The sequence below is a fragment of the Epinephelus lanceolatus genome, chromosome 5, assembly GCF_041903045.1.
Source record: "Epinephelus lanceolatus isolate andai-2023 chromosome 5, ASM4190304v1, whole genome shotgun sequence".
Classification (NCBI taxonomy): Eukaryota; Metazoa; Chordata; class Actinopteri; order Perciformes; family Serranidae; genus Epinephelus; species Epinephelus lanceolatus.
Genome location: NC_135738.1, coordinates 89,000 through 111,771, shown reverse-complemented (window position 1 = coordinate 111,771; position 22,772 = coordinate 89,000). Strand labels below are relative to the sequence as shown.

Here is a 22,772-nt window from a genome sequence, read left to right as displayed (position 1 = left end):
CAGTGATGGAGTGTTAGCAGTGATGGAGTGTTAGCAGTGACGGTGCGTTTGTTAGCAGTGACGGAGCGTTTGTTAGCAGTGATGGAGTGTTTGTTAGCAGTGACGGTGCATTTGTTAGCAGTGAGAGAGTGTTTGTTAGCAGTGACGGTGCATTTGTTAGCAGTGAGAGAGTGTTTGTTAGCAGTGAGGGAGCGTGTGTTAGCAGTGACGGAGCATTTGTTGGCAGTGAGGGAGCGTTTGTTAGCAGTGACGCAGCGTTTGTTGGCAGTGATGGAGCGTCCATTAGCAGTGATGGAGCGTCCATTAGCAGTGATGGAGCATTTGTTGGCAGTGATGGAGCGTCCATTAGCAGTGATGGAGCGTTTGTTAGAGGTAAGAGAGCCTTTGTTAGCAGTGAGGGAGCGTTTGTTAGAGGTAACGGAGCGTCCATTAGCAGTGATGAAGCGTTTGTTAGAGGTAACGGAGCCTTTGTTAGCAGTGAGGGAGCGTTTGTTAGAGGTAACAGAGCCTTTGTTAGCAGTGATGGAGCGTTTGTTAGAGGTAAGAGAGCCTTTGTTAGCAGTGAGGGAGCGTTTGTTAGAGGTAACGGAGCGTCCATTAGCAGTGATGAAGCGTTTGTTAGAGGTAACGGAGCCTTTGTTAGCAGTGAGGGAGCGTTTGTTAGAGGTAACAGAGCCTTTGTTAGCAGTGAGGGAGCGTTTGTTAGAGGTAACGGAGCGTCCATTAGCAGTGATGGAGCGTTTGTTAGAGGTAACAGAGCCTTTGTTAGCAGTGATGGAGCGTTTGTTAGAGGTAACAGAGCCTTTGTTAGCAGTGATGGAGCGTTTGTTAGAGGTAACGGAGCATTTGTTAGCAGTGAGGGAGTGTCCATTAGCAGTGAAGGAGCGTTTGTTCGTTTGTGACGTGATGACATGATGCAATGACGTGGTGTGATGACGTGATGGTGTGACGACGTGATGATGCAATGACCTGATGGTGTGACGACGTGATGATGCAATGACGTGATGGTGTGACGACGTGATGATGCAATGACATGATGATGTGATGATGCAATGACGTGATGATGTGATGATGCAATGGCGTGATGGTGTGATGACGTAATGACATGATGGTGTGATGACGTGATGACGTGATGTGAGACTCAGGATGACTGACACTCTGGTTCTGTGCTCAGTGAGTAACGCTGACTGTCCGAGCTGACGTTAACGATTCACTGCAGTTCAAACACACGACGCTGACATTTCTCCGTAAACTGATCAATGTGCCACAGTCACCATGAAACCACGCCCCCTCTGACTGATGTCTCTGTGTCTCTTAAATCCGACAGACAGCGGTCTGTGTGTCATTTGCCGCCCTGTGCAGGTCTCCGGCCTGTGTTGTAACAGATGTGTGTCTTCAGTGATTTGGAGAGGAGTGGGCGGAGCCTCAGTCAAAGGTCACTTCTATTTAAAGACTCTTTCATTTGAAATGTGTTTGAAGTGCAGTGGGGGGGGCACAGCAAGGTCATCGCCATTCATAGCACACCGGACACGTTTAACAGTGTGTGTGTATGTGTGTGTGTCTGTGTGTGTGTGTGTGTGTGTGTGTGTGTGTGTGTATGTGTTCATGGTACGAGGCACGGAGGGACAGACAGATGCATGTACAGGAAGTGTGTGTGTGAGTGTTTCAGAAAATGTCAGGCGGCTGTGTGTCTGTGTGTTTGTGTGTCACAGTGAATTAAATGTTACTGTGCGTTAAAAAGCTTCTTTCAAATGAACTCACAGTAAAAGTACGTCTGAACAACATTAGCTCTGTTTCCATCCAAAAGTGATTGGAATCATTGGGAAATGCGTATGAAAAGAAACACGAATCCTGTGTGTTTCCATTAAATGTACGGACTTTGGTGAAAACTATGAACTTGTGCGAGTTTTCCGCAGAACCGGAAACAAAACAAGTCTCGCATTCTTCTTCTTCTACGTTTTCTGGCGGTTGGCAACCAGCTTGTAAATGTATTACCGCCTTCCCGACCCGGAATGTGGATATCACCATGGAGAGAGATGCGCTATATCAAACTTCATTCGAACATAACTGTTTCCACCTCCCGTTTTGCGAATCAACATTTTTTCGAATCAACCAAAACCTCACTAAAGCGAGCGCCTAATATCCTGCTGAGTAACATTTGAGTTCTACTCAGCCAACAGAAAGAAGGCAGAGGCCACAAAACATCACCAATATCATATAAAAAGCTACCATTCACAAAAAACATTTGCTCTGATGAGAGCGCACGTCTGTGGTGTGTCAGATTTGATATCTGTGGCCAGTAAATGATTGAGTCTAATGAAAAACTGTACGGTTCAAGCATATATTCACTGGGGAAAGACAGCACATCTAAACGGGGTCTGAAGATCCTCTCCCAGCGTAAAGCATTGTGAATTAATTCTTCCTACATACGAACAACCCATGTGTGTCTGCCAGCTTGCTTCAGGCTCAGCAGTAGGGAGGAGACAGGGTGAACTCAGGGTTTCTTAAAGAAAAGCTGCCAGCGAGCAGGTTAGGTTCACAGAGTCAGTTGCCAGAGTTTGACTTACCTCTCTGTCTGGAACTGAAAACCCAGAGTTTCCCTTATTTCAGGGTTAACATACTCACTAAACCCGCTTTCTGGAATACCCCCCTGTTCACATCTAGCAGCAGACGAGTCACAACAAACCAATTAAAATTACAACAAGAAGCCGAACAACCCGTCTCGTCTTGTCTCCTCCCGTCAGATCGAGCAGACACTGCAGAGGAGCTGCTCTCTGACAAAACTCAAATAAACGAGCTGTTTGTAAAGACTGTAATTTAGAAACTATTGGAGAGAGCTGCAACCAGCACGCACACACACACACACACACACACACACACACACACACACACGTTTAAAGGTGTGAATCAAAGTCCCATCACTGAGTTGTTGCAGCTGCTGCAGGGGGGGAGCTCCTGCAGGACAAAAGGATGTTTAAGCATGATCAGTGTTGATTTTTGGTGGTGTGCAGAGCGCAGAGCGGGCGTGCAGAGCACAGAGCGAGCGTGCATCGTGCTGCAGGTTGTTGTATTTTATTCATTATTCATTCATTAACAAATGAGTTGTTCTGCTTTGTGACGCAGACACGTCTCCTGAACTCTTTACATCTGATTTTTTCTCCCCTAAATATACTTTATGTTTATAAAACCTTAATGTAACCTTTATTTAATCTTTGTTTAACCTTAATTTAACCAGGAAGTCACACTGAGATTAAAAACTACAACTGAGACTGAGCCAAGACAGACCATAAGAACACCAGATCACAGCAGGTCTGTTAAATAACGGCAGAAATATTTAATCTAGAGTTTGTTTGTTAAACGATGCAGCTGCAGGGAGCGGCGACCACTTCCTGTATTCTGAATTTAAAATCATTTACAGAGATCAGAGTTTGAACTTGGTCTGTGGATCGGTCAGGGACCTGCGGTGAAACAGGCTTCACTTTGTCTGAATCTGAAAAACTTGTGCACAGTGGACGACGATGGTTTTGGTTCTGCAGCAGAAAGATTCAGGGAGTTTTTCACAGGTGTCTGCAGGGAGGGTTCGTTTGTTTTATTCACTGGATGTTAGTTTAGGGAGTGATTTGATGTGCGGCTGAGTTTTCTATGAGCGGAGTATTTTAAATGTCAGTGTCACGTCACGTTCAGGTAACTTTGGGAAGTTAAAATCATGACCGTGATTAATATTTGATTGACTGTGCAGCCGTAGATTTACATAACAACATTTAGTCTCCACCTCTCAGCTGATCTCCTGCAGCGCAGCAGGCTCCACATGTAAAAATCTGGATACACAAATATTACTGTAGATTAGAAACAGATCAATAGTTTCACAATGTTTAGAAATAAAACTCAAAATTTATAAAAAAAACAAAACATTTTTGGTTAAGTTAAAAGCTGATCTGATTTCAGACGAGCAGCGTCCGACCTGAGGACCAAACAGAACAGTCAAATTAACACATGACTGTGTGAGAAGCTCGTCATTCAGCTGCTGCCGCGCCGGCCGCTTGTTATTTACATGATGTCACCAAATCAGAATATTTTCACTGTGACCTGTGGACTGTCTCATGTGTCCTTTTGGTGTTTCTGTGTCAAACTGAAGTGCTCGCTGTCCTGACCGAGACACAGCAGGTTATTAACACGCTAAGATCATACAGCACTTTGTGTCCATCGATGGAGACGGATCAGTCCAGCTGCTGTAACACAGAGTCCACGTCCACCTAGTTCTGCCACCACACAAATAAAACAGGAAGTATCCTCGGCATAAAGAAAACAGACTGTTATATATTTTTGTTTACCTGTGTCCACTTGCTGCAGCTTCACTACTTTTATTCTTCCCCCCGTGTGTGTGAATGTGAATGTGGGCGAACGCTGCATGAAATGCACGCTCTTCCTGTCTGTGGGAGGAGGGAGCGCCGGCATGCTCGCTCAGTCCTAAAACTGGCCAGGAGGCAGAGAGATGAACACAATCTGACCACTAGACACACACACACAGACACACACACACACACACACACACACTCAGCCGCTGTGCTGAATTCCTTGCACGCCACCACTGACAGTAAATTCCACCCTGGCCCAGTGAGCGTGAGGCAGTGACACATTTGGTTCAGCTCCATGTTGCTGCCACCGTCTCCTGTTCAGGTTTCACAGCCATCCAGCGGCACCCCCACCCCACAGCACCCCCTCCCAGCAGCACCACCACCCACACACCCAGCAAACATCACAAACGCTGCACTGCTCCCTCCCACTCAGGCTCAGTGCTGCCCTGCTGTTTGATTTAATGACTGAGAAGAAGAGTCTGCAGAGGTTTGGTCAGGTTCAGAGGTGAAAGCAGACACATCTGCGGCTGAATGTTTCACTGAGCCCGCCGGCACCAGAACCACCGTATAATGAGGAGGATCATGAATCAGCTGTGTGTCAGGACAATAACAGAAACAACGCTGGTCTGACATCACTGACGGCAAAACGTTCACAAACTGTGACGAGCTGTCAGAGTTCAGATGGAGGGTCGAGTTCATGTGGTCTTCCTCCTGTCTGTATACGACAGGACAAAGAGGACGACATACAGCGGTTTCCTCTGACAGGAAGTGGAGGTAAAACAGCACAGCTACAGCCTGGTGTATGACCTCCACGCCCCAGAAGCTGATTCACAAAGCATCACTTTGCTCCTTACATCATAGCCCCCCCACACCTCCAACCTGGGGCCAGTAATAACTGAGGCAGACACACCAGTATCACTGACATCAGTGACATCACTGCCGCCGCGGCCCACACAGACACACAGACAGTCCGCACACGGACACCAATGAAACTGTGATAAACTACTGATCAACAGAATGTTTAAAGCTTCAGTGCTTTAGATTTAAATCTGATCAGAGTGTTGGATTGAATCAGCTGAAAATCAGAATGGTTGTGTTCTTGTTACCTCAGAATGAGACGTTTATATCTCCACAGGGAGCAGGTCCTCGTCTACAGAGATCACCATGTTGCACCACCATGTTTCTACAGTAGCCCAGAACGGACAAACCAAACACTGGCTCGAGATAGAGACATTCATGTTTTCACATTGGACACCGACCAAGCACCGAACAGATGTGACATGACGTTTAAAGTTTAAATGGTCACATGTACATCAGTCATATTCAGACGGTGACACGGTGCTTGTATCTGCAGCTCTGATGAAACTCTGATGTGTTAAAGAAAGAAAAAGATTACAGGACACACAGAGACGAGGTCTGAAGCTGAAGAGCTGAACGTTCACACGAAATATTAAAACATTCATCTTCACAATGAGTTCAGTTCAGGGAAGTGATTCAACTGTTCCAAGGATAAAGTGTAACATGATCTAACAGCTGTAACGAGACATCAATACACAATATCAACTGCTTCAGTTTTTAATAAAGTCAAAATGAGATCATCTGTAAACATTTATTAGATCAGAGTTCAGGACGTCTTTATAAATAAAGCTTTGAAAACTAAGGATGACTTCACACTGGAGGACGTTAAAATGCAGCAGAGCTGTCGTACAGAGAGATGCCTCTGAGCTCAAGGTTACAGTGACCTTCACTTTTGACCTTTGACCTTTAAACACCAAATTCTATTCAGTTCATTACTGTTGACTCCAAGTGAAGGTTTGTTTTCCCTCGAGGCGTTCTTGAGATATCACGTGCATAAGAATGGGATGGACGGACAGGTGCATGGACGGACAGGTGGATGGACAGACAGGTGGATGGATGGACAGACAGGTACATGGACGGACAGGTGCATGGACAGCTGGATGGATGGACAGACAGGTGGATGGAAGGACAGACAGGTACATGGACAGACAGGTGCATGGACGGATGGATGGATGGACAGACAGGTGGATGGATGGACAGACAGGTGCATGGACAGACAGGTGGATGGAAGGACAGACAGGTGGATGGACAGACAGGTGCATGGATGGACAGACAGGTGGGTGGACGGACAGGTGCATGGACAGACAGGTGCATGGACGGACAGGTGCATGGACGGATGGATGGATGGACAGACAGGTGGATGGATGGACAGACAGGTGCATGGACGGACAGGTGGATGGAAGGACAGACAGGTGGATGGAAGGACAGACAGGTGGATGGATGGACAGACAGGTGGATGGACAGACAGGTGCATGGATGGACAGGTGGATGGATGGACAGACAGGTACATGGACGGACAGGTGCATGGACGGACAGGTGGATGGACAGACAGGTGGATGGATGGACAGACAGGTACATGGACGGACAGGTGCATGGACAGCTGGATGGATGGACAGACAGGTGGATGGAAGGACAGACAGGTGGATGGATGGACAGACAGGTGGATGGACAGACAGGTGCATGAACGGACAGGTGGATGGACAGACAGGTGGATGGATGGACAGACAGGTGCATGGACGGATGGATGGATGGACAGACAGGTGGATGGATGGACAGACAGGTGCATGAACGGACAGGTGGATGGATAGACAGACAGGTGGATGGAAGGACAGACAGGTGGATGGACAGACAGGTGCATGGATGGACAGACAGGTGGGTGGACGGACAGGTGCATGGACAGAGAGGTGCATGGACGGACAGACGGATGAATGGACAGACGGATGGATGGACGGACAGGTGGATCCACGGACAGGTACATGGACGGACAGGTGCATGGACGGATGGATGGATGGACAGACAGGTGGATGGATGGACAGACAGGTGGATGGACAGACAGGTGCATGAACGGACAGGTGGATGGACAGACAGGTGGATGGAAGGACAGACAGGTGGATGGACAGACAGGTGGGTGGACGGACAGGTGCATGGACAGACAGGTGCATGGACGGACAGACGGATGAATGGACAGACGGATGGATGGACGGACAGGTGGATCGACGGACAGGTACATGGACGGACAGGTGCATGGACGGATGGATGGATGGACAGACAGGTGGATGGATGGACAGACAGGTGGATGGACAGACAGGTGCATGAACGGACAGGTGGATGGACAGACAGGTGGATGGATGGACAGACAGGTACATGGACGGATGGATGGATGGACAGACAGGTGGATGGATGGACAGACAGGTCCCTGGACGGACAGGTGCATGGAAGGACAGACAGGTGGATGGAAGGACAGACAGGTGGATGGATGGACAGACAGGTGGATGGACAGACAGGTGGATGGACAGACAGGTGCATGGATGGACAGACAGGTGGGTGGACGGACAGGTGCATGAACAGACAGGTGCATGGACGGACAGGTGGATGGATGGACGGACAGGTGGATCGACGGACAGGTGGATGAACAGACAGGTAGATGGACATACAGGTGGATGGATGGAAAGACGGATGGACAGACAGGTGGACGGACAGGTGGATGGATGGACAGACGGATGGATGGACAAACAGGTGGATGGACAGACAGGTGCATGGACGGATGGATGGATGGACAGACAGGTGGATGGATGGACAAACAGGTGGATGAACAAACAGGTGGATGAACAGACAGGTGGATGGACAGACAGGTGGATGGACATACAGGTGGATGGACAGACAGGTGGATGGACATACAGGTGGATGGACATACGGGTGGATGGACAGACAGGTGCATGGACATACAGGTGGATGGACATACGGGTGGATGGATGGACCAACAGGTGGATCCATCCATCCGTCCATGCACCTGTCCATCCATGCACTTGTCTGTCCATCCATCCACCTGTCTGTCCATCCATCCACCTGTATGTCCATCCACGTGGATGGACAGACAGGTGGATGGATGGACAAACAGGTGGATGAACAAACAGGTGGATGGACAGACAGGTGGATGGACATACAGGTGGATGGACATACGGGTGGATGGATGGACAGACAGGTGGATGGACAGATAGGTGGATGAATGGACAGGTGGATGGACAAACAGGTGGATGGACAGACAGGTGGATAGATGGACAGATGGATGGATGGACGGACAGGTGGATGGACGGACAGGTGGATGAACAGACAGGTAGATGGACATACAGGTGGATGGACAGGTGCATGGACGGACAGGTGGATGGACATACAGGTGGATGGACATACAGGTGGATGGATGGACAGACAGGTGGACGGACAGGTGCATGGACGGACAGGTGGATGGACATACAGGTAGATGGACATACAGGTGGATGGATGGAAAGACGGATGGACAGACAGGTGGACGGACAGGTGGATGGATGGACAGACGGATGGATGGACAAACAGGTGGATGGACAGACAGGTGCATGGACGGATGGATGGATGGACAGACAGGTGGATGGATGGACAAACAGGTGGATGAACAAACAGGTGGATGAACAGACAGGTGGATGGACAGACAGGTGGATGGACATACAGGTGGATGGACAGACAGGTGGATGGACATACAGGTGGATGGACATACGGGTGGATGGACAGACAGGTGCATGGACATACAGGTGGATGGACATACGGGTGGATGGATGGACCAACAGGTGGATCCATCCATCCGTCCATGCACCTGTCCATCCATGCACTTGTCTGTCCATCCATCCACCTGTCTGTCCATCCATCCACCTGTATGTCCATCCACGTGGATGGACAGACAGGTGGATGGATGGACAAACAGGTGGATGAACAAACAGGTGGATGGACAGACAGGTGGATGGACATACAGGTGGATGGACAGACAGGTGGATGGACATACGGGTGGATAGATGGACAGACAGGTGGATGGACAGATAGGTGGATGAATGGACAGGTGGATGGACAAACAGGTGGATGGACAGACAGGTGGATAGATGGACAGATGGATGGATGGACGGACAGGTGGATGGACGGACAAGTGGATGAACAGACAGGTAGATGGACATACAGGTGGATGGACAGGTGCATGGACGGACAGGTGGATGGACATACAGGTGGATGGACATACAGGTGGATGGATGGACAGACAGGTGGACGGACAGGTGCATGGACGGACAGGTGGATGGACATACAGGTGGATGGATGGACGGACAGGTGGATGGACAGGTGGATGGACGGACAGGTGCATGGACGGATGGATAGATGGACAGACAGGTGGATGGACGGACAGGTGGATGGACAGACAGGTGCATGGATGGACAGACAGGTGCATGGACGGACAGGTGCATGGACGGATGGATGGACAAACAGGTGGATGGACATACAGGTGGATGAACAAGCAGGTGGATGGACATACAGGTGGATGAACAAACAGGTGGATGGACGGACAGGTGGATGGACAAACAGGTGGATGGACGGACAGGTGGATGGACATACAGGTGGATGGACGGACAGGTGGATGGACATACAGGTGGATGGACAGACAGGTGGATTTCTGTCAGCGGAGTCATTTTTTTCCTAACAGCTGATTGGCCAGTGGGTGGTGCTTTTTATAGGATCAGATTCAACCCTGAACTTACCCTGCTCCGGAGCAGGATAGCCGTTCAGAGTAAGTTACCATGGTGATCTACCCCGATAAGAACTGAACCGGCTTCGTGAGACCGAAAACCCAGAGTTAACCCTGAAGTTACCTCGCTAAGACATTAATCCTGCTTCCTGATACAGGCCCCTGCTCTCACCTCCGTGTTGTCTCACAACACAAACACTTCACCAGCGCTGATGGTGTCTCTGTGAGACAGCTGATAAAGAGGTAAAACCTTCACATTGCTGCAGCGCCAACACATCATACAGTGACATCACATGGTGACATCACACAGTGACATATTGAGTTCTGGTGCTGTGTGATGCAGGTGCATGTCATTACACTGACATTAGTCATGTGACTGACTGCTCGTTAGAAACAGTAAATGATTCTGCAGGTGGACGAAGAGTCGTCAAAAAACCATGTTAGCAGAGTTTGAAATAAAACTTAATAACGTCAGTGTGAATATTCTGATCAAAGTAAACTTCCCTCGAGCGTCCCCAAAATGAACGTGTAAAATGATCAGTATTCATTATCAATAACCTCTCAGCCTTAGATGGCTGAACAAGCAGGAACAAGCAATGCTCATTACTTTCAAAGAAAAAAGAAAAAAACTGTTTAATTTTCACGTCACGGCTGCTGCAGCAAAGAATATCTATAAAATTCTAAATATCAAGGCTGCGTTTTTCCATCCAGTTTATTGACTGCGGCTCTCAAAGCTTCAGAACCACCGTCTCTCAGAGATTCAAATTAATTTCAACATATCTGCAAGACATCAGTTTCTGTCACCTTCAGTTTGTTTAAACCAGTTTCCTCCTGCTGAATCTCATTTTACAAACTCTGGATTTAATCATCGGAGTTTTCAAGGTGAACAGACATGTTTTCTGATGTCCTTTGAATGACAGAGGTAAAGATGGACGCAGTGTTACATGGTGCTGCTGCTGAATTAAATGTCTGGATACTGTTGGGACAGATTACCATGAACTGTGACAGGAAGTCACGCTCACCTTCAGGATGAGTCATAATAACCTCTGTGACTCAAGCAGCTTCATCATCAGGGTGAAATCTGTTTATTTGTTTGTGTAAAACTAACGTTGTCCAGCTCTCAGCTGTACTTCCTGATGGGAATGGGAAACAGATAACTGTCATGTCGTTAGCATTGTAGGTATGTTAGCATTTAGCTCAAAGCACTGTGACACTGTGCGACACCGAGCTGCCTGCACGGCTGCACATTCTTCTCGTCTTCTTACTAATCACCTGTTGAACTAAAGTTATTTCTCAGTTTGTAAGTTTCTAGTTTTTTTAAACCGTGTGCATGACTAAAGACTGCACTACGTCTGAGTCCATTTGTATAGGGAAGCAATCGCTGCCACAAAACCAGTGACAGACTCATGTGTGATTAAACTTTAACTAAAGACAGACATCAGCTGACAATCAGAGCCTGATTTTACTTGAGCTCTGACAGTCCCGTTAAAAGCTCAGATGATGTGCTGGCTGAACGAGCTGAACATTAAAACAACAATAAAACACACTGGATGTTATTTGGACTTTGGTGACGTCAGATGTCACTACAGCTGCTACTGCTGCCGAAGGTGAAAGATGTGACACATCAACATCAGGAGACGATGACAGACTAGTCTGGGTTTTTCTGAGCTGTGTTCACAAGTTGTTTTATTTGTTGTAGATCTTTACAACCATTCACCGAAACAACAAAGCAGACATGTCTCACTGCATACACGATCCAAATCTTTATCTGAACCTGACATCTCTCATAACATGCAGATATCAGAGGGAACGCTGGCCTGAACAACAGGATGATGGCGAGTTTAAAACCACAGTCTGCATGTGGTGAGTCAGACATTTAAAATGTGTCTTCAGTACAGAGCTGGATAAACATCAGCAGGGTGACATCTACACTCTGTGTTACTACATATTGTTACATCACAGTCACAAAGGGTTAATTCTCCCACGCTGCCTGAATAAAGCCTTTCTTATTATCCAGCCCACACGCAGCAGCGTTTCCTGATCGCTCCACACAAGTCACATCACGGCTGGTTCGACACTTGTCCACATTGAAATGAGCGGTGACGTTTTGCCCCCACGCCCCCCCCAGCACCTAACTGCCTCTAATTATAGCCCCTCTTCAGCAGGCCGGGAGCAGTGCCTATTAAATGTCTTATTGCAGAGATAATGAAAATATTTTTGCATTTGCATAAACAGGAACGGCGGTGGAATGGAGCCCTGTGATTCACACGAGCATGTGGAGCAGTGAATAATGCTCGGGCTCATTACGGCAGCGACTGCACTGACTAAAAATTAGCCCTCACACCATTTGTGCCTTCGCAGCAAATAAGATTCATTGTGAGCACATTGCAAAGCTGCTTGAGAGCGGGAGGATTTTAGGAAGCTATTTAGGGGCCACAGGATGTTGCAAAGGACGCTGTATGAACTGTATGGATTTAGAATCAGAAATCAAGTCAAACATTCTTCAGTTTCTCAGAGTTCTGTAGACAATACAGTCGTCGGTGACACGAGGAAAGAGAGGACTGTGACGAGAGCGTTCTACATGAGAGCAACAGAATCAGCATAGTAACAAGACATCCCATCATTCCTGGGCGCCGTGGCTGCGGGTCACCGTGATGAAGTACGGTGGAAGAAAACTGTGTCACTGCTGGAAGCTGCAGACATTCTGCCTACAGTGTGAAGGGTTAATAATATAATGTCAAACTTTATTGATCCTCGTTTGTTTGAACACTTACAGCAGGGGGCGCTCACACTGACGTCTCAATCAACCACAACTGGAGAATCAAGTCCCACTTGTTTCCTCCCTCACTACATGTGTCCCTCTGTCCCTGTGTCCTGTCCCTCTGTCCATGTGTCCTGTCCCTTTGTCCCTCTGTCCATGTGTCTTGTCCCTCTGTCCCTGTGTCCTGTCCCTCTGTCCATGTGTCCTGCCCCTTTGTCCATGTGTCCCTCTGTCCATGTGTCCTGCCCCTTTGTCCATGTGTCCCTCTGTCCATGTGTCCTGTGCACTGTCCATGTGTCCTGTCCTTCTGTCCCTCTGTCTATGTGTCCTGTCCCTCTGTCCATGTGTCATCTGTCCATGTGTCCTTTCCTTCTGTCCCTCTGTCCATGTGTCCTGTCCTTCTGTCCCTCTGTCCATGTGTCCTGTCCTTCTGTCCCTCTGTCCATTTGTCCTGTCCCTCTGTCCATGTGTCCTCTGTCCATGGTCCTGTCCTCTGTCCAGGTCAAAGGTCACATAAATAACTAAATTCAAAGCGTTTCTGGGGTCGTCATTTTGAAACAGCCACACTGATTCCATCGTGTCTGTCTCGTCCAGGACGCTCTAAAAAAAGAGATTTTTAATCTGGACATTTTTCTGTTTAAATAAAGATTAAATAAAATACACGAATAAAATCTTTTGTGAGTCACAGTTTCTGCTCTTCTGTCAGCTGATCATATTTTCATTGATTGCAGGATAATCACCCTTCATGCCATCACATGTCCTGTTTCCATCACAAACTGGATCATGACACTGCTGCTGTCTTTGTCCTTTGTGGTCTGAACACACTTCATTTCTTACATGATTTCCTTTTGTCACGCCTCCATCCTGCTTTTATAAAACAACATTTTTTTTTACTGTATTTTGGACAAACTGCTGCCGTTTACTTCATCTTTTTTTTTCTGGTGCTGTCCCAGCTCTGTCCCCTCGCAGCAGCTCACGTCCCTCCTCAGCTCTCACCACGACAGACGGCGGGTTATAAAGCAGCCCTTACACTTAATTGCGGCTCCACGGAGCAGCAGGTTCGGGATTCTTCAGCCCTGATGAGCCGTTCTGTCTGATTGTGGGTTTATGTCTGAGGGATGGAGGTGTAATAGAGATGTCCATCACAACCAATCAGAGACAGCAGACCGAGTGGCGTCCAGCTCTGTTGCTACCCCCACCCCCCCAGCCCTCAAGAGACTGCTTCGGACATTTTGTTGCCATGGCAACTTAGAGACGAGGCCATCTTTGGCTTTAAATAGGCCCCCACTCTTGTCTTTTGCAATAAATATTGCCAAAGAGCAGAGAGATTTTCTGGTGGGCGGGTAAGATTAGAGTGTTTACACCTCTGGTGGAAGTGTGTGTGTGTGTGTGTGTGTGTGTGTGTGCGTGTGAGAGGACGACAGGAGAGCAGCTTTTACCAGGACACACAGGGACTCTGCTCAGAGACCAACAGCCTGGCATGCTAATGAAAGACAAGGCTATGCTGCATTCACATTCAAAACACTTCACCTGGTCCTGACGTCTCAGAACGACTACGTTTGTGTATGCGTCAACGAGAGCCGACTCAAAGAACAAAAACGCAAACGCAGACAAACAGTTTAAAGGAGCAATAAGCGAAATTCATCATTTCTAGACTGAAGGAATTAAAAAGTTGCTATGTGAAGAACTAGAGGTGTAATTCCATCTGGAGTATAGCATGACCTCACACACCCTCTCTCTGTGTTGATCTCCAGCCCATTGTTTACAAACCGGTCCAGCTGCGCGTTCATGTACGTTCATGTACATGAACCCCCCCCCTCCTCCTCCTCCTCCTCCTCTCCTCCCCCTAAAAGGCTACAGCCAGTGAGCAATGGAAGCGCATATTTTCGAAGTGAAATGGCCGAGAGTGGAACAAAACGTCCATCTGAAGACGACCGAGGTCCGACATTACCTCTTAAAAAACAACGGTTGTTGGTGAAGAAGTTGTCGGATAAAGAAAGGGACAGAACTCGGATTAACATTGGCCTTGCATTTCCAAGGTGGAGAGCACTGCGAGAGCTAAAGGGGCTACAATCTGACTCGGAGCTAGCTCTTCTTCTCCTGGACAGGTACAACATAAAGTCAAATGTCTGTTTTCATTAGTGTTACAGTAACGTTAGGCACATGTCGCTATGTCGATTCAATTAAATTTAATGTTACAATCGTAGCATGGGTTAATGTCCGGTGCTTGAGTTATTAGCGGCTCGGTCCCAGCAATGGGTCAGGCGTTACGGTTGAGTTAGGTGAGTAGCCCGGCAGCCCAGCTAACATTTGCAATTAGCATTGTAAAATGTAGCCTGGCGGGCAGCCTGGCGGCTGTGTTTAGCTATTCCCCTGCCTACTTCAATGATGATGGTCCCTTTAATAAATGTAATATATTTGCTGAGATGGAGGCAAGTCTCAGTGACTAGAAGAGCTGGTAGAAGCGCTCCATAGCTGTAAGTTACTCCAGTAGCCGTAGTAGCTCTAGTGCTAACTAGAGTAGGGACGTTAGCGTGGCAGCCGACTAGTGCTAACGCTAACAGGAAAGCAGGGAAATAGCTAAACACAGCAGAGACCGAGAGTGAGTGAAAGACATCGCTAACTGCTAAACTAAGCCAAACTTAGTTGGCTGTTTAGTTTTTATTTCCTCGCCCCTGTGGCGAGTGAATCTGCCTGTAGTGAAACTGGGGCTAACCGGTGCTTCCTCCTCAGGCTCCACTTCACTCAGCTGCCAGCACAGCCAGTTAGCCTCCGCTAGCTTCCCAGCTAACGTTAGCCCCGGCTCTCTGTTTGGATCCAACCGGAGCACCGAGCCCTGGTTTGTTATTCAGGTTAATGTGGGAAGAAGCAGCGGGTATATCGGGCAGCTGAGTGAAGTGGAGCCTGCGGAAGAAACACCGGTCCTTATTTAAGCCACGCCTCCTCTCCTCCATCACACCGGTCCTTATTTAAGCCATGCCTCCTCTCCTCCATCACATCGGTCCTTATTTAAGCCACGCCTCCTCTCCTCCATCACACCGGTCCTTATTTAAGCCACGCCTCCTCTCCTCCATCACACCGGCCCTTATTTAAGCCACGCCTCCTCTCAACACGTCAGTATCTGAGGTTGTTACCTATTACAGCCTCTGATCCACCAACAGTTAAAGTTTTTTTTTTTAAGTTTCAGAGTTGATGGTGTTAAATAACGGTGACCTCAGCACTGACTGAAATAACTGTGACTATGGTTTTTGCCTTGACAGCAACACAACACCGCTGAAGTGTCCGTCAGTTGAGTGGTTAAGACGAACAGCAGAAAAAAAAATGTCCTGGGTTTGACTCCGGCTGACGACCTGTGTCGTCTGTGTTTCCTCTCTGTATCTCTGCTACAGTTTCTACATCAAACAGTCAAACACTGTTTATTACACTCACTCTGTAAATCCTGACATGAATCAGAACACATGTTGCTGTCACCATATGGTGCAGTGGTACTGACAGCATCACTGGCAGGACAGGTGGTCCGGTACTGTAACGTCAGCGAGTCAGCAGGTCTCAGATACTGTCTGTTTACACTGAAATACAACCTTCAGATATTTCTGTAGCTACGAGGCTTCACTGTCTACCAAACGTTTTTATCTTCGTCTCCCTCACTATGTCACTCTGTCACTCTGAATCAAACTCTTTGTCGGCCTGTCTGAGAGTCCCGCTTGTGTCGTTCACACCTTGGTTTCATTCTGTCATGTGATTGGTCCGAACATGACAGTCCTCTTCAATCCTGTCGAAGCTCCAGAAACACAAACTGTTAATTTCTGACACTGTTGTTACTCAGTCATGTCCTCACTTTTCTCATCACCATCAATGTCTGGTGATGTTCATATAAACAAACTCAGAGTTTATAGTTTAGCAGCATTTTTCTTCCTGAACTCACAAGCTCCACTCTGAAACACAAACACATCCCCACAAACACTAGAAATGTTTCAGACTCTTTTTCTGTCCATTCGAAGTCGTTTGATGGATACGTATTCTTCCATGTCTACACCTGCCACATACCTTCCCCATGATTCACTCATGCTCTCCACACACAACTACAAACTAAAGCATCCATTGACACTTCAAGCCCTTCGATGGAATTCTGGGCTGTGAACTTCGTCCAAAATGTTTCTGATGAAGGACTGCAGCTGCTGCTGACATGACTGCAGAGTCAGGCCCAAATCACTCCCCAAACAATCACTGTGGGAGGAGAGGAAGAGGAGGAAGGAGGAAGCAAGAGACTTGGAAATAAATCTCTAAAAATAACTGAAGGAGCCAAGCTGGTTGAAATCTGTGAGATGTTTGTTTCACTCTGTGTCATTCATGGCGTCCATGTTTTATCCTTCAAAATAACATTTGAGGTTTTTATTCCTAAAATCAGGTGAGTGAATTTAAAGTAAAACTAACCTCAAGTTTTACCAACAAGACAGAATGAAAACAACAGAATACAGAGTGGTGGTGAATCATAAGATGCAACCCAAATGTGAACCAACAGATTATTTCAGACGAGAAAGAAGAAAATCCCAAATAAAAAAAAACAAAAACAGTTGAACCAAATCTCCAAAGGAAAACTTACTCAGATATTCATCCTTTCATCAGTGTTAGATTTGCATCGCTGGCCACTCCAGCAACATTTATCACTTTACTGAAACTTGGCTTCAAAGGCGTGAACACTTCCTCCCCCACCAGGGAAACACTGATCTGCAGCTGCATTTATTACCCATAAACTAAAAAGTTTGAGAACGCAGCAGGCAGAGAAACACAGCCACTAAAAATAATATCATCCCTGCTTTGAATCTGCTCCATTTTTAATTTCATCGCAACAACAGCCTGAGCATATTTTTAGATCAACTGCTGCTGAAATATTAAGAGTTTGGACCTATGTCGTGAAATGTATACAATGGCACTTTATGTCTCATGAGGAGGTGGAGAGCGGAATCTGCTCTGCCCACCAACACTGAGGAGAATCACTCCGGCCCACGCTGTCCTCGCTCCCAGAGTCTGCCGAGACTCATGCCAGACAGACTTTCTTCTTGTTTGGAGTTGCCAGTGTGGGAAGTGAAATACGTGCCATGGAAATGTGTTTGGGTTGTCCCATTTGTCCTATTCAACTGTTTTTCTCCGCAGCTGATAGTTTCAGCACTTAACGCCTCGCTGCTGAGCTGAGCATACGATACGTGGCTTCACAGAGTCACACACTGAAATGCAATTATGAGTCAGAGCTTTGTTGTTACACACTCTGAAGTACAGACAAGATCAGATATGATTTTATCACTGTTCATTATAAACACTCAGTAATTAATCAATTCACCTCGATCAATAATGACTGACTTAGCTGAATCTCCAACAGGAAATCATGTTCAACAGCAACCAAAGAGACTGCTGGGTAACCAACAATAAAACTGGCACTGCCCAAAAAACAGGCCGCCTTCACACAGACTTCATAAAAACACCAAAGATCTTCATCAAACATCGAAATGTTTCATCAGACGATCCGATCCGGCAGAGAGGTTCTCCCGTCTGGTTCTATCAGACAATCTGATCCCATATGGTTCTATCAGACGATCCGATCTGGTAGAGAGGTTCTCCCGTATGGTTCTATCAGATGATCTGATCTCATCTGGTTCTATCAGACGATCTGATCCGGCAGAGAGGTTCTCCTGTCTGGTTCTATCAGACGATCTGATCCCGTATGGTTCTATCAGACGATCCGATCCGGCAGAGAGGTTCTCCCGTCTGGTTCTATCAGACGATCTGATCTCATCTGGTTCTATCAGATGATCCAATCCAGCAGAGAGGTTCTCCCATCTGGTTCTATCAGACAATCCGATCCCATCTGGTTCTATCAGATGATCTGATCCCATATGGTTCTATCAGATGATCCGATCTGGCAGAGAGGTTCTCCCATCTGGTTCTATCAGACAATCTGATCCCATATGGTTCTATCAGACGATCTGATCCCATATGTTTCTATCAGACGATCCGATCCGGCAGAGAGGTTCTCCCATCTGGTTCTAACCTCTCTGCCCGATCCGATCCAGCAGAGAGGTTCTCCTGTCTGGTTCTATCAGACGATCTGATCCCATATGGTTCTATCAGACGATCCGATCCGGCAGAGAGGTTCTCCCGTCTGGTTCTATCAGACGATCCGATCCCATATGTTTCTATCAGACGATCCGATCCGGCAGAGAGGTTCTCCCGTCTGGTTCTATCAGACGATCCGATCCCATATGTTTCTATCAGACGATCCGATCCGGCAGAGAGGTTCTCCCGTCTGGTTCTATCAGACGATCCGATCCCATATGTTTCTATCAGACGATCCGATCCGGCAGAGAGGTTCTCCCGTCTGGTTCTATCAGACGATCCGATCCCATATGTTTCTATCAGACGATCCGATCCGGCAGAGAGGTTCTCCTGTCTGGTTCTATCAGACGATCCGATCCCCTCTGGTTCTATCAGACGATCCGATCCAGCAGAGAGGTTCTCCCATCTGGTTCTACCAGACTATCTGATACAGCAGAGAGGTTCTCCCGTCTGGTGCTATCAGACGATCCGATCCAGCAGAGAGGTTCTCCTGTCTGGTTCTAGCAGAGAGGTTCTCCTGTCTGGTTCTAGCAGAGAGGTTCTTCCGTCTGGTTCTAGCAGATGATCCAATCCAGCAGAGAGGTTCTCCCATCTGGTTCTATCAGACGATCCTATCCAGCAGAGAGGTTCTCTCCTCTGGTTCAATCAGATGATCCGGTCCAGCAGAGAGGTTCTCCCGGACAGTGGACGCTTCGATTACACACAAAGCTGTCTCAGGATTAGAGTTACCCACACGGACGGGACCAGCTGGGTGTAATGTGAAGCCGGACAGGCCAGAAAGAGTTTCAGTAAGCGACAGATGATGGAATATAAATCCTACACGTGGAGCTCCGGAATGAGATGAAGGAGCTGGTTCTACTCCACAAAACACAGATGAGACTGATACTGTAAGCCTGCAGAGACACTGTGTCACTCTGTCTGAACAGCATCCAGACTTTATAATGAAAACATGCAGACTATAGATTCTGAAGACTGTGTCTAAGTTATAATGTCTGATAAACAGCATCCAGACTTTATACTAAAATCCACCACGGACTGTGGACTCCATCAACATTAACTGTGTCTGATAAACAGCATCCAGACTTTAATAAGATAATTACAATAAGAAAAAAAACAATCTAATTGACTGATTTCAGCTGAGTGCATCAACACATTAAGATTCAGTCATCTCTATTATACTGACTCATCTGAATAAAAAATAAAAGCTCCTGTTCTCCGACCTGACGACGTTTGGACGGAGTAAATATGAACCTCAGACTCTGCAAACATGATCATGCATCAATTAAACGCACTGCGGATCTGAATCAGTGTCATTTATGACCTTATTCAAAGTTTCAGGCGTTACCCAGACATGATGATGTTTTAACAACATTTATAATATTTATTTAAAATAAATCTTCCATCTTCTCCTGAGTTTCACATTATGTGAAACAAAGATTTTAAAGTTACAAAGAAAAAGAATAACATATCAGATTGAAACTCAGAATTTGTCGATATCTTGAAGCGAGGATGAAAAATAAAGACAGACTGATTCTGGACCATAAAAATCTATTAATGATTTATTGACCAATCAACAAATAAATGATGTTTAATTCTTCTAAACGCACAACATAAACATTTTTAATTTGTCCCTTTAAATTGGCAAAAACTGTTTGTTTGTTTGTTTGTTTTTTTTTGGGGGGGGGGATGAAAACATTTCTTTATCACCTTTTTTACGTTGACAGCTTGTAAACATTCTCTTAAGAAGTTAAAACATGTCAGTCCTGCTAAACACATTTATATTATTATCATTATAAATAGCACATCATTATAAATTTATATGGTTAATGACGCTCTGATAAAAAGCAGAACTGCTGACTTATTAAAACCCTCAACTTATAATCATCTTTAGTTTATGTTGATAGAAACCTTATAGTTCATGGTAAACAAATATTGTATATTGATCTTCACTAAAAAGGGAAACTGTCTTTATTTGATCTAATATTTGATCTGTGATTTATGTTTAATTCTAAGATAATTTTATAAGAATATTGTCTGTAAAAATATAGATTTGATTTGTTTTATTAACCCTAACCTCTTAACTAGGAGTTTGTTGTATTTTTCAGCCAAGTTCAGACTAAAGTTTTGTTTTTGTATCGCTGGTCTGGGTCTGTCTTTAAAGAGATTGCAGTAGAAGATTTCCCTGTGGAAATTATACTTCTGATCAGAAATGTAAGATGATGCTGTGATGTGTCGTCTGTGACAGAGAACACAGTTATAGAGCGCTGAATAAAATGGTTTTAAAATGTATCTGCCGCTCCATGTCAGGCCTGTAGTCCCTATTCAACACTTTCTCATCATTGATTCTGACACCTGGATTTTATTTTAGACATTTTTGTGCTAATAAAGATGAACATCTCCTGACGACAGTGGACAGCGTTTGTGTACCTACGCTGAGAAACAATCCAGATGACTGCTACTGAATGACGACAACACATTCACTGAGACAAAGACACGACTCTGATGGACTCTCTTGACAGTTTGAGCAGCTCTGATTGTCGCCTACCTCCTGAGGCCGAGGTCCAAACAGAAGCAAACACTAACCCCAACACATCCTCAGCATTTTGCCTCATCTCTGATCCAGCAACAATCAACACAGTTATGTCAACACCCTCAGAGAGATGCTCCGGATCAAGGTCCATCCTCCGTACCGTTTGACTCTGATAAACTCAGATCCAGAAGGTTTTAGAAGCAGTTTTATGGGATGGCAGAGAAATCCTGTCACCTCACTGTAAACTGAGTGATCTCCTCTCAGTCCTGATCCACAGCAGCACGCACACACGCAAGCACGCACACACGCAAGCATGCACGCATGCACGCGCACACACACGCGCGCGCACACACACACACACACACACAGATTACTGTCGGCACCAGCGGCGGCTCTCTGGGCAAGATTAAGACACCAGACCTTCAGTGACACACAGAAAACATTTTCCTCCCTCTGCTCATAAGACAAAGACTGAATCATAAGGAGGCTGACATATAGACATATGGACATATGGACATTTGGACACAGTCTCCCATCTCAGAGTGTGAAATGAGCTGGACACGTTTGATGTACTAATTTACCATCAGAACAAACTGTCGATAAACAGAGTTAATCTGAATAAGGAGCTGCCGACATCAGAAAAATCTTAGTACCGTCTTTCATTCTTAAATTTAAATTCAGAGATTGTATTTTACCTCTGGAGGTAAATCTGGTTAACCCTAACCCGACGTCTCAGCGATAAGTTTTATCTCACCAAAAGTCTGAATCTGAGTGCTCTCAGAAAAACATTAAATTCTCACATTAAGACAATGGAAGCAGTAAATTTCAGATTTTTTTTTAAGTTAACAAGTTAATTCAGTGATGATCTGATCAACTAATCGATTAATCAACTGATAGTCGCAGCTCTGAATGAAACAAAAATGTCTCTGAGTGAACAAACTGAAAACTTTCAAACTTCTGATGAAACTAACATCAACCTTCACAGGCCATAATAATATGATTAAACTGAATCCATCAGTATCAAGACATTCATTATATTCTGTTTATTTACCACTGTTACAACTAAAACAAAAAACACTTTATTAATCTGTTTACTTGATTAAATTTAAAAAAAGACTTTTGACTACAGAAAACCAATTTTTGTTAAATGACAACACGATGACACAACCAATAATCAGTTAATTACTGATTCTTTTTTTGATTTAAGGGTAATTTTAGTTTTTTTCTGAAAAATTATAAAAACCCTCTCAGCTGAAAAGTCAGAGACATTAAATATGATTTGTGTAATCTGTCAGAGTTGTTGAATATTTCACTGACTCAACCTTCATCCTCATCCTGACCCTAACCCTTCATCCTCCTGACCCGAACCCTTCATCTTCCTGACCCTAACCCTCCATCCTC

General features: G+C 46.0%; 1 protein-coding gene across 12 annotated transcripts in view; it reads right to left on the bottom strand.

Moving 5' to 3' along the window:
• LOC117261996 (pleckstrin homology domain-containing family A member 7-like) overlaps positions 1–22,772 on the bottom strand; it is a 206,565-nt gene that overhangs the window by 121,651 nt on the left and 62,142 nt on the right. Inside the window, exon 1 of one of the 12 annotated variants that reach the window (XM_078167549.1) lies at positions 4,332–4,350. The exons of the other annotated variants lie outside the window; for them this stretch is intronic. The gene's annotated coding sequence lies outside the window, so the exon portion shown is untranslated. Of the gene's footprint in view, positions 1–4,331; positions 4,351–22,772 lie in introns of those variants that run through there. 12 annotated transcript variants of the gene reach the window in all.